Below are 11,419 nucleotides of genomic sequence, written 5' to 3' on the forward strand. Positions count from 1 at the left end.
CATTTTTAACCCCTGTCCGTACACTAAGAGCCACCGAAGTGGCCTTCACATATCTGCATCGCAAGGTTGCCACAGGATAGGAGTGACAGTTCACGCGCGGTGCAGACAGTATTTCAAAGGGTCGAAGTGTGCGCCCCCTTCGATGCACAGTAGCTAGAAGTTCTTGATCCTGTGATTGAATGCTTCAGTACAGAAACAACTGTTAGGACAATCTCCAATATGTGGCTTCAACCAGCCACACAACCCATCATTGTGAACTTAGCCTCTTCCTCAACTACCATGACTTCTTCCACATCCTTTAACCCTTCATCCGGCTACTTCTCACCCCATGGGCTCCTCCCACGCTCACACCGACACACCTGCTCAGTCCCCCATCCTCAAACCATCACTGGCCACCGCAAGGCTCCCAATCAAGCACCCATCTGACGCGGTGGTTTGTGTGGTGTCTGCCTGGAAGCTTCTAACAGAAGTGTTTTGCTAAAGCTGGCAGAACCAACCGCCTGCTAGTGTATTTGTGTTTCCACAGAACAAACGCAGTGGCTTTCTGGAGACAATGCTTCTGCTCCTGACCTATTTTAGGTTACAAATAAAGGAAGGGCAAATGTTGATTAAGTATAGAGATTCAAACATTTTTTCATGATTTCATATAATCGTTAGCGAGGACGCCTGGAAAAAGAAAAAGATCAAGTTAATGGAAGTTTAGTGATGCAGCATACGCAGTACTTTGACTTTGACAAAGTGCGAACAGTAAGTCTGCTTTGTTTGTGACACCTTTTTATTTCTTTTTTTAATAAAAAAAAAGAAATCTAGTGTTGTGAAAATCATAATTAGAATCTAGCTTGCCTTGCTTTTATGCATTTATGTAACAAAGGAGAGAAAATGAAAGAACAATAGAGCGAAAAGAAAGAATTTAATTTCATATGTCCCCCTTTTTCATGTATCACTCCATGCAAGTGCTTTTTGAATTATCTCCTCTCTGCTCCGGGGTTCAATGAGAGGAAGTGTGGGTAAGCGAATGAGAGAGAGAGAGAGAGAGAGAGAGAGAGAAAGTGAAAGCTGTGTAATATTGTTGGTGCCCACCTTTTTTTAATTACAACAGAGATTGTATTGATGTCTCAGGCCACATGTCCTCAATCATTTATCAAGGGGGAGAGTGCTAACAAAGCATTTCTAGAAAACCCATCCTCTCCTCAGGCTTGGAATCATACGTTATCTAAAGTGAATATTGTTAATGCTGCTCTGTGGAGAGACCCACTTACAAATCATGGGAATGAGTTCCTTGTCAGTACAAGCATGAGGTAGTAAAGATATATATCCACTTTCATCTGATCCTCTGTTGAGCAAATAAAACTCTGCGTCTAAATCTCTATGCAGAAATTGTTTTTGAAATGAAGGAGGACATGTTAAAAGTGATGAATAAACATTCATGTCATGGAAGGAACATTTCTTAATCACCTAGTTGTTATTTTCAGGCCACAATTTAAAGATTGCAACTCACACAGATAAAAAGAAAAAACACACAACACACAAGGAGACAATATATGCTATTTCCTCCCCTCCCATCACTTTTGGGTTTTCTGTCATCTCCTTTAGTCTGTTATTACCTGGGTGTCGCGTCAATACAGTAGCAGACTGCAGTTACAGGCTGCATGGAGAGGAGGAGAATATAAACCACTTAACATGCAGGAGGAAACCAGACGTTTTTCCATTGCACTTATCAGGTGCTGTGGTGAGAGCAAGTATCAAGGTGTAGTAGGTCTCTGCCCCCCCCACAGCTCCTCTCACCCATCCTCTCCTTCCTCCCGTCTTCCTTCCCCTGCAAACCCCTTTTATTTTCCCCTGATCTCTATCTCTGTCTCCCCCCTCCTGCCTCACCCCACCACAACTCAACACCCTCAGTTCAGTTAAAAGTGGGCTTGGCACTTCCGTAGCGACCCCCCCCCCCCCCCCCCCCCCTCTTCACTCCCCTCACCACCACCAACCACCCCTCCTTTTTTCTCTGTCAAACTAACCTCCAACTCCTGCTCTTCACCTCTATGTTTCCTGTCAAGGTGCACTGCCCCCTCCCCCCAACCACCGGCTCTGCCCCCGCAACCTTCTCCTTTTCTTTCTTTCTTTCAACATCTATCATGGCTCTAAATGCCTACAGTTCATTTTTAAAAATGCTCATTGCGGAGGGCCTGACCCCCAGTGCTCTGCAGTGATCTTGCAATCCCTCCATGTACACGAGTAGAGGGTGGGGGGGGGTGGTATTTGTGGAGTTGAAGAGAATCTCTGCCTTAAAATAGAGACTCTTAATATGACTTCTTTAAAAGGTAACGTTGGTATTTTTTTAAACCTGGACCTTATTCTCCCATGTTTTTTGTTTCTAACTATCAGTTCAATTATTGAGCAAGGCCGCTGTAGCCGGCATCCACAATACAGGCTGCATTGTAACCACTTAGGCATTTGTGCACCGTCAATTTATGTCCACTAAAAGAGCTCGTTTTGCCACTGACATGCTGCAGATTATTATTTGAGTGTCTGATGACATCATGGGTAGGATCCCTACAGAGATAGACCTTTTTGTTAAAGAGTAAGATCCTTTGTGTTTAACAAGAAACCCCTCCGAAATCGCCGTCACCAACCTCACCAGACTCCAGTTACATAAACAATACTTTATAGATTTTTATTTATTTATAATTTATTTATTTTTAGATGTTTATAGAGCCAGCATATTTTCACATTTAAATGGGTGAATTAAGGGTTTATGTTAACCAAACCGGAGTGGGGATTGAAGGGAGTGGAAAGTAACTCGCTCAAAAACGTCTAATTGTCATTTTACAATAACGGTTTTGGAAGACCCTGGCTAACTGAAGCCTTAATCTATCTTATTCCACACTGCCGGAAAGTACAGCTATGCAATTTTAGCAATGATATGCAATGGTGCAATATGTCTTGTGCATCATTTTATACACATTTCCTCTTGTATCCCCCTGAAAATTTGGTATATTTGTAAACAATAGGATATCCACTAGGATTTAATATTAACACCCAGTGGGCTTGAAACAGTTGTTGGCTGCATGGCATGAGTTTGCAATAACTGACCCGCTGGCGGATCGGCGAGCTTTAATTGGTACGCTCAGTTTACCAAACTACCGCATGCATGCATGCATGCATGCATGGTGCTGTGTGTTCAAGTTTTGCCATCTATAATGGAGCTACAGGAATCTGTACAATGAAATTATGAGTGTTTAACAATCACTCTGAATGCTGCTGGAGTGGAGCTTTGTTTCAGCTCAGGTTGGATAAGCATCAGCACATTCTTTGCAGGGAGTCAAACTGTTTGAGTTACGGTTGTAGTTGTTTGTTATTGTTGTTGTTGTTTTAGCTCCACTGCCTTGACAGGGATACATATAGGGTGAAGGTTCAGAATCTGCCATAGAGTAGAGAAGACAGGATCGTTTCAGGACTCTCTCTCTCTCTGTCGGTTTCCCTTGGTTTCTACATGTCTCTCGCTCTCTCTTGCTCTCTCTCTTGCTTTGTCTCTCTCTGTCTTTCCCTCTTTTTTTCCAAGCTGATTTGGAGCCTTGCATAGTCAATTATGTACGGAGTGAGAGATGGAGTGGGGGCTCCGGCTTCCATATTTTGGTGCAATATTAATATTGCATGAGCGCTATTCTGTAGTGAATATCTAAGAGACTGCCTATTAAGGCAGCAGCAGGAGAAAAATGTGACAGACATATACACACACACACACACACACACACACACACACACACACACACACACACACACACACACACACACACTGTATATACATACACACAGCCAGCCAGAGAGCAGGGGTGAATTAGTCAGGATCATGCACACGTTTGTTATAATTAATGTTTTCCAGATTTATTTTGGTGGGATAATAAGAGTGACTCATTTTCCTGTTTAATATGTCATGTTTGTTTATCTTGACATGGCTCACATCACGCCGTACAGTGAGTGTGTTTGATGTTGGTGAGAACTGAGTGATGTTCCACTGTAATTGTGCTAAGAATGGAATATTTTAACGAATAAACAAACAAAACAGAGAAACAAAACAAATGCCTGCTGTAAAAAAGATTGCCAAGATAATTGTGATATTGCAAAGCAGGAGTGATCTGACGGCAGGCTATGTATTTTCTGCCGCTGGGTGGGTATCAATGATACATACAGCAAGTGTCAACGGTGACAGGCTGAGATGATCCTTAGCGATGACTGAGAGGCTCAGCGTGGACACTTGATGCTTTTTTGGGTGCTAAGTGGCGGTGACACCGGCTGGACTGAGAATGACAGCTCATTTCATGCCAACGCTGTTTGAAAAAAAGCATCTGCTTTTTATTAAAATGTTATGTACATAAGCCTCATTGACACAGTTTGAAAACACAACAAAACATGTATCATTTGCTACAGTGGCTGTTTTGTAAACCTCAAACAATCAATGTTGTTAGGTGACATGGCTGAAGTCAGAACATTACTGTAATAAGGATGTTTTTTTTAAAAATTGATATAGTGTATATCATATGTTTTAACATTTATGCATTACATCAAACACATTTATTAACACACTTATATAGAGCTATAACGATTTGTCTCAAAATTAATCAATTAATTGTTTTTCTTTTTCGTAAAAATGTCAGAAAATAGTAACATACAGTCACTGTAATTGCCAAGGCGACATCAAATGCCCTGTTTTGTCTGAACAACAAGTTAAAACCAAAAGATAATCACTTTACTAACATGCAAAAAAGAGCAAAATCCAGGTAGCAGGTATGATAGTGGAAGTGTCCTGCGTATCAAACATAATGATCAGAATGATGAGAGTTATTTTCTCACAGGACTTAGAGAACATGCTAAAGAAGTTTTTTCCCTCTTGCAGTCACATAGCCAGTTGCTGTCAAAAGCCCAGAAAGCCTAGCCTGGAGTCGACACAGCCAGTTAGTCCCAAGCCCAGAAGCATCACGCTGGGCCCGACATCGAACAAGTGCTTGGTGACCTTACAGCACCAGCTGGAGTTAAAAGAAGTCTTTAAAAGGCTGATTCTCCACAGTAATATCATCGCCCATGCCTCAAAGAGTCTGGATTAAGGCCCACTTTCCCTCGCTAAAATGTAACAAATGTGTGAAAAAAACATCACAGCCAAAGCCAATGCGAAGGGAACAATGGGAGAGGAAAAGGAGAGAGAGAGAGGGGGGGGGTTAGGAACAGATAGGGTAGGGCAGAAAAGAAGGGAGAAAGAAAGTGAGGGAAACTCAACATCTTAAGACCCCCCCACCATCCCTCCTCCCTGCCAAATATATCAATGTAGTTGGCTTTCTCTGAAATTCAAATGGCAAGAGAAACAGAAACAGATAAAAAAGAAACCTCTGGCTTTGGAAGGGGTGGGGGGGTGGGGGGGTTGCTGGTTGCTGAGAAAAAGACCTGCCATCTATGTATTAGTGCTCCGTAAATATTACATGAGCTCCACATTCGCTCAGTTGTTTGGCATTACTTCCACTGGATGGGTATATTATTTTAGAAACCATGCCTTGTTTATGAAGAGGCATGACCTACTTCCAGACACTCCTCTCTCTCTCTCTTTCTCTCTCTGGTATTTTTTTCATTCTCTGCCCGCTCTCTCCTCTTTCTCTCCCTCTCTTATTCAATCTCAATCTGCGAAATCTCAACTGGTTGTCCCCGCTGAACAATTACAAGGCAGAGAGACCCAAATGGAGATGTTTGTAGAAAACAACATGTGTATAATTAAGGTTTAATGAGCTCTTGTCAGGGTGGAATGTGCAATTAGATTGGTAATAAAAAATTCTGCTTGAATGCTAGTGGCAGAGACTGGATGTGGAGTCAGCATGGCAGTGAAGGAAGGAACAGTGAATTATTGTGTGCCCTATTGATAGAAACATACGGTACTGGATGCTGCATTTAAATTTAGATTTAAATACATGGTGAGGTCTTAAATACAGAAAGAAATGTTTTTTTTTCTTCCTGGTGGTGCTATATTGTGTGTTTTCAAGTAACTGTACTGTACTTGTGCAAACCAGATTGGTTTCTTCGGAAAACAAACAGATGAAGTTGTGCTTTACTGCTACAGAATGAAGCAGGGGACAATGATTCTAATTTGAATGGAGAAGGTCATGAATGCCATTGGATGCAAGAACATAAAAGGGTGAGCTGTTGTTGTTTTTGTTTTTTTTTATAAAACAAATCTCCCAAAAGTCATTATTAATCAGAGAGCATTCAGAGAGCATATACATCTGCCAAGGCTGCACAATGTTATCTTAATAGAACATGTTTAGACATTTTTAAATTTCCATCTAGATTTGAATCTGCATCAAGTATCACAGTGAAAGACAATCCTGCTGATTAACAAATGGCAGCCATGGTATTTGGCGTTGTACAGGAAGAGTTCTTTTCAAAATTTCACATCAATCTCTCAACCACTGAATTGTGGCCATATACAGTAAGTTCATGATGTTGCTGTAGCACCATCTGTAGCTGAAAATACGGCTGCAGCAAATGATTTGATGGCGATTTGATTAGTTGATTTTACTAGAAATTTGCGTGGAAACCTTCATCGTGGGTGCATGATTGAAGAAGGATTGTAACATGTGGACGTGCCACCAGTGTTGTTGTCATTACTTAGAATTCCTTGTGGGCAAAACACAAACTACGCACTATAGCTTTAAACGTACAAGAAAAATTACAAATACAAAACATTAGGGTATTCAACACTACTACATATACATATTGTTCATATCGGCAAAATATTGTTGATTTTTCTTTAGGTGAGTATGACTCTAAGAGCAATGTATTTTATCAGAATCAGAATCAGCTTTATTTGCCAGGTATGAGGACACATACGAGGAATTTTTCTTTGGAGCATTGAACACACTAATATATACACAATATATACATACTCTAAGTGAAAACAATAGGGAGGCATGAGTGCAATGAAGAGATCAATAAATTATTTAAATGTGGGGCATAGTGCAAAGGATACTGGGATAAATAGTATTATGTTGTTGTATTACAATATGAACAGTATGAACAGTATTAACATATGAACAGTTATGTATTAGGAAATGAGAATGATGAATAGATAAAAAAAATAATAAGTGAGATGTGAGAATGGGAATGATGAATAATACTAAATAAGTGGAATAATAAGTGGAACCAGTAAACAGGTGCTGTAGAGACAGTGTTACTGGGTTATTGACCATAACACATGTATTCCAAAAATACAGCAGTGAAAACATTCCACACAAAACAGTATCATTTCCCAATTTATTTTGTTACATGAAACGTTTCATTCAGAAGAATCGATGTACAAGTCTCCGCTTATTTTCTCCCCGCCCAAAGCCTATCAGTCCCCCCCCCAGATCTTGGTCATGGTGCAACAATAAATGTAGATAAACATGAACACTAAATCAACCATACAACACTAAACCCAGATAACATAAATGCAAACCCAGAACATTAACAGACATTATCAAAACCCACTTTAACTAGGCCAGCCAATGAGAACATATCATTTCTTCCCACGAGCCTTTGCTTCCGTGCAGAACAGTTCCAATGACCCCGCCCGTCCCATACATAAACTTAACAACCTTAGTTATCTGTGCTAGATATGTGTGCACTGCATAAATAAGTTTAATTTCAGCTAACCTTTCCTACCGCACATGAAGGCAGCACATGAAGACAGCGGAGAAAGAGAAAGATGAGATGATGAAGCTAGAAGGTTAGGGTTAATATATTCAAATCCCAAAATTGAAAATCTGCCTACTTATATTGGAGTATTCGGATCCAGCCCTAATAATTTGCATCTCATCCTTAACTGATGGCTGAGCTTTTGACCACATTTGATTGAAATCTGGTGCTTTTTTTAGATATCCAGACAGGCCAGCCTGGTATCCCTAAGAATTCCATACAGTATATAGGGGACGAGTCTAGACTCCCGTTCTTATGCTGCAAGTAGTGGGATGTGTTGTAGCGATGCTGAAGGTTCAGGGTGTAGGACATCTGACTTTTGTGCAAGAGACTGGAGTTTTTGTCCCATCACAAATCTGCAATTAACGTTCACCTTTGACACATTTTTTAGTTGCCTAGTCTTACCCATACCAAAGCTCATTTTCCATGACCACAAACTTTTCCTGACTTGGTGAAATTGCCACTCGGGGTCTGGGGGAGAAGATCCGCACACGCAAAAATCATGTTTGGCTCTTTCTGAATTACTTAACTAGACCCTAAAAGAGAGGGCCCTTTGTTGGCTTCCTCTGGGACTGCCCTTGAAAGGCTCCTATTGTGTGGTAAGCACTATGATATAATGCAAGTGGATTTAATAGATTTAATGGAACATGCAGACATGGTTTTCAAGCCCTCATGTGATAAGAAGCAGCCTGTTTTAAGGAGATCAGAACCACATCTTAAAGAAATGAAACGATCTTTCAATGTCGCGTTGCTCCAGATGCATGTTAAGCTTTGATTTTATGTTACATGTTCTTCATTGTTCGGTGTGTATGCAGACGGAATCCATTGCAAAAGTTTTTACATTACTAACAGTATAGTTTTGGGTCTCATTTTTGAGTTATTTTCTGATTTCTTGATTATTCCATTTCAGTGTTCCACCTGAGTTGTGTTGGAAGTCAAGGTTGGGCAGAGTGGGGGGAGTTGAATGTCTGCGATGTGTTAGCTTTGTTTTCATTGTGTTAACAGGAGTACAATGGTACGATTGTGTGGTCATCTGAAACCCTACACCTACTCAGAGCTTTCGGGGGTCAGAGGTGGGGGAGATGTGTGTGCCTTTAGCCTGACGAACCATGAATTTTGAAAGACCCAGAAACCAAAGAGTAATCCAACCAGCATACCATCAAAACCATTCTGCTTTGCCTGCTCGCTCACATACTAGATCTGCTTGTAAAATTCTCTTCTTTTCCAGATATGAATTATGCTTATATTTCTCTCCCTTTTTTCCCCCTTGTTGCTTTGTAATCTGTGTCATTATTTTAAGGTGCCATTTGAGGAGTGGCCCGCCTCTTGAAACCCCTCAGTATGATGGACAAGACCATAAAGCAGAGCAATAAACCTGAGATGAATGTTATATCTTAACACTGATAGAGGCAATTAAGTCCATCATAAGCGAGAGAGGGAACACTTTCCTCTGGGGACTCATTCACTTGCATGGTTTAACATGATTCCCAGCTAAATCCCTTATTTTATTTCTTTTCTCAGCTCATAGCTTACAGTCTAGCACAAATTGAGCTGATGTGTTTTTTTTCACACAATTTGGTCTTTCTGTCTGATCTGCCCTTTTCTGTCTGTTGTCATGCATCTCTCTGGCTCTCTCTCTCTCTCTCTCTCTCTCTCTTGCGCGCTCTATCTCTCCCTTCTCTCTCTCTCGCTTCCCCATTTTGCCGTATTTGTCATGGTAATGTAAAAAAATCTCAGCTGCTCCAATTCATTTCGTGCTCTTTCATTCGAGAAAGAAGGGCAATTCTGTTTTTCTTCACTAGTTTCTGTGTGTAGAGGTTTAAAGGTAATGAAGACCATATTTCATCTGCATGGAGTTATATAACTGGGCGTGGCTGAGCAGGTCTTTCATGGGAAAATAAATATTACGGAAGGTCTGACTTTGTTATCTTTATCTCGCTGGGATCAATGTGTGTATTATTGGACAGGATACATTACACAAACACGTTGGCACGCATGCAATGTGCCCATGTTCAGAGCCAAGAACCCAAGTTGTCTATATAGCATGCAAACATGCACACACGTAAGGAAAACATAAAGGTGAAATACACATGCAGCAGCAGCAGCAATATTCACACATATACACAGGCAATCCATATCTGCTTTACACCACACCATCCCCCATAGTCTGCTTTGGTTATGTCTGTATGTATGTGTGTGTGCATTCATCTGTGTGTGTGTGTGTGTGTGTGCCAACCAGCGAGTCACTGAATGCTCTAATGACCACAGTCCTGACACAGGTATTTTGACTGCTGCCTCTTCCATGGGCACATTGACTGACATGTGATTAGTTATGCTGGGGTTAAAAACTACGGAGGCGCACACTCCAACCATGAAAAGAGACTAGAAAGAGGGTTATGTCCTGTTCTCTCCTTCTCTCCTTCCTCATCTTTCTTTAAATCTGAAACATCCCTGGCCCCAGTTACCGGTTGTGTGATTTGGTATTCAGTACGTACAGTAAAGCACAGTTTGGCTCACAGCAACTTTATGAGAAAAGCTTCTCGTGTAGATCAATGCAGGTTAGCAAGGCTGTAGCACAGAATGCAAAGTAACCCTCTCAGTAGGAATATGGAATTGATACAAAAGTGATCTAAAAAAAGCTTTTTCTTGTAAGTAGGGAACCGCACCGTTACCGATCTCAGTGAGTGTTTCCTGTATTGGTAAGACTCAACTGAGCCGCATTAAGTCCAGTTGGTTTGTCAATAAAATGAACAGTTTTTGCTATATGTTACAAATAATTCAATCACAGCAGGCGGGCAAATTTTTAGTCCCACAGCATCCATGGTGCATGATAATGTCATAATGATCCCAACGAGTTCCACATTGTGAGGTTATACAGAGTGGTAATTTGGGCAAAAGAGAGCAATGGTACCCAATCAGTACCCAGTATTGGCAGATACCCAGAGGTAAGGTCTGGGAATTGGGTTCAGGAGAGAGAGAAAGGAATGGATTGCCACAAGCCTTTTAGTAAAATCACTTAACGTTACACACAACAAAAGTACACACTAAACCCAACACAAAACCAAATACACAGTTATCCGAAACATATGAACACGGACGTATATGCAGTATCAAACACAAACTAGAAAAATTGAAAAGAATATGATACTGAACATGAATTGGTTGCAGCAGAATTAAGCTACTTTACCTAGAATACAGCCAACAACAACTGTCCCAATTTCTCTCACTGTCATCATTAAGAATACAAATTTGTTCCATGTTGTAATTTTGTAAGGGAAACCTATTCTTTAGTGGATGGATGATGTGGACGGTTTTGAGATGCCACTATAGATGTGAGTCTGAAAAGTTGCATTTCTGATACGTGATGTTCCAGTCAACAGTTGTTTTTATTACCTCGATGACTGTGGTGCACTTCCTGCATCAAACTGACATTGGTTTGGCTTTACGCAAACACAAATCTATTTATAGCATCTCTCTCCCACTTTATTTTCTCCCTCCCATTCTCTCCCTCTCATGTATTTGCATTTCTGCTATGCAAACAGGAGTCTGGTGTCAAATGCGTCAGTTGTACAGGCTGTACTTGTCCCTTTTTTTCTCAAGCCTCACTCTATCTCACAATGTCTCTCCTTCGTTCCCTCACTCGACATGACTCCTTTCTCCTCCATCTCACTGTTGCTTTCCACCTCTCTATCTCACCTTCACCCTCTTC

General features: G+C 40.9%; 1 protein-coding gene across 6 annotated transcripts in view; it reads left to right on the forward strand.

Moving 5' to 3' along the window:
- The window catches only part of tox2 (TOX high mobility group box family member 2), a 92,472-nt gene that overhangs the window by 32,097 nt on the left and 48,956 nt on the right, over positions 1-11,419 (forward strand). The gene's annotated exons all lie outside the window — the stretch shown is intronic.

The sequence above is a fragment of the Etheostoma spectabile genome, chromosome 4 (genome assembly GCF_008692095.1).
Source record: "Etheostoma spectabile isolate EspeVRDwgs_2016 chromosome 4, UIUC_Espe_1.0, whole genome shotgun sequence".
NCBI classification, from domain to species: Eukaryota; Metazoa; Chordata; class Actinopteri; order Perciformes; family Percidae; genus Etheostoma; species Etheostoma spectabile.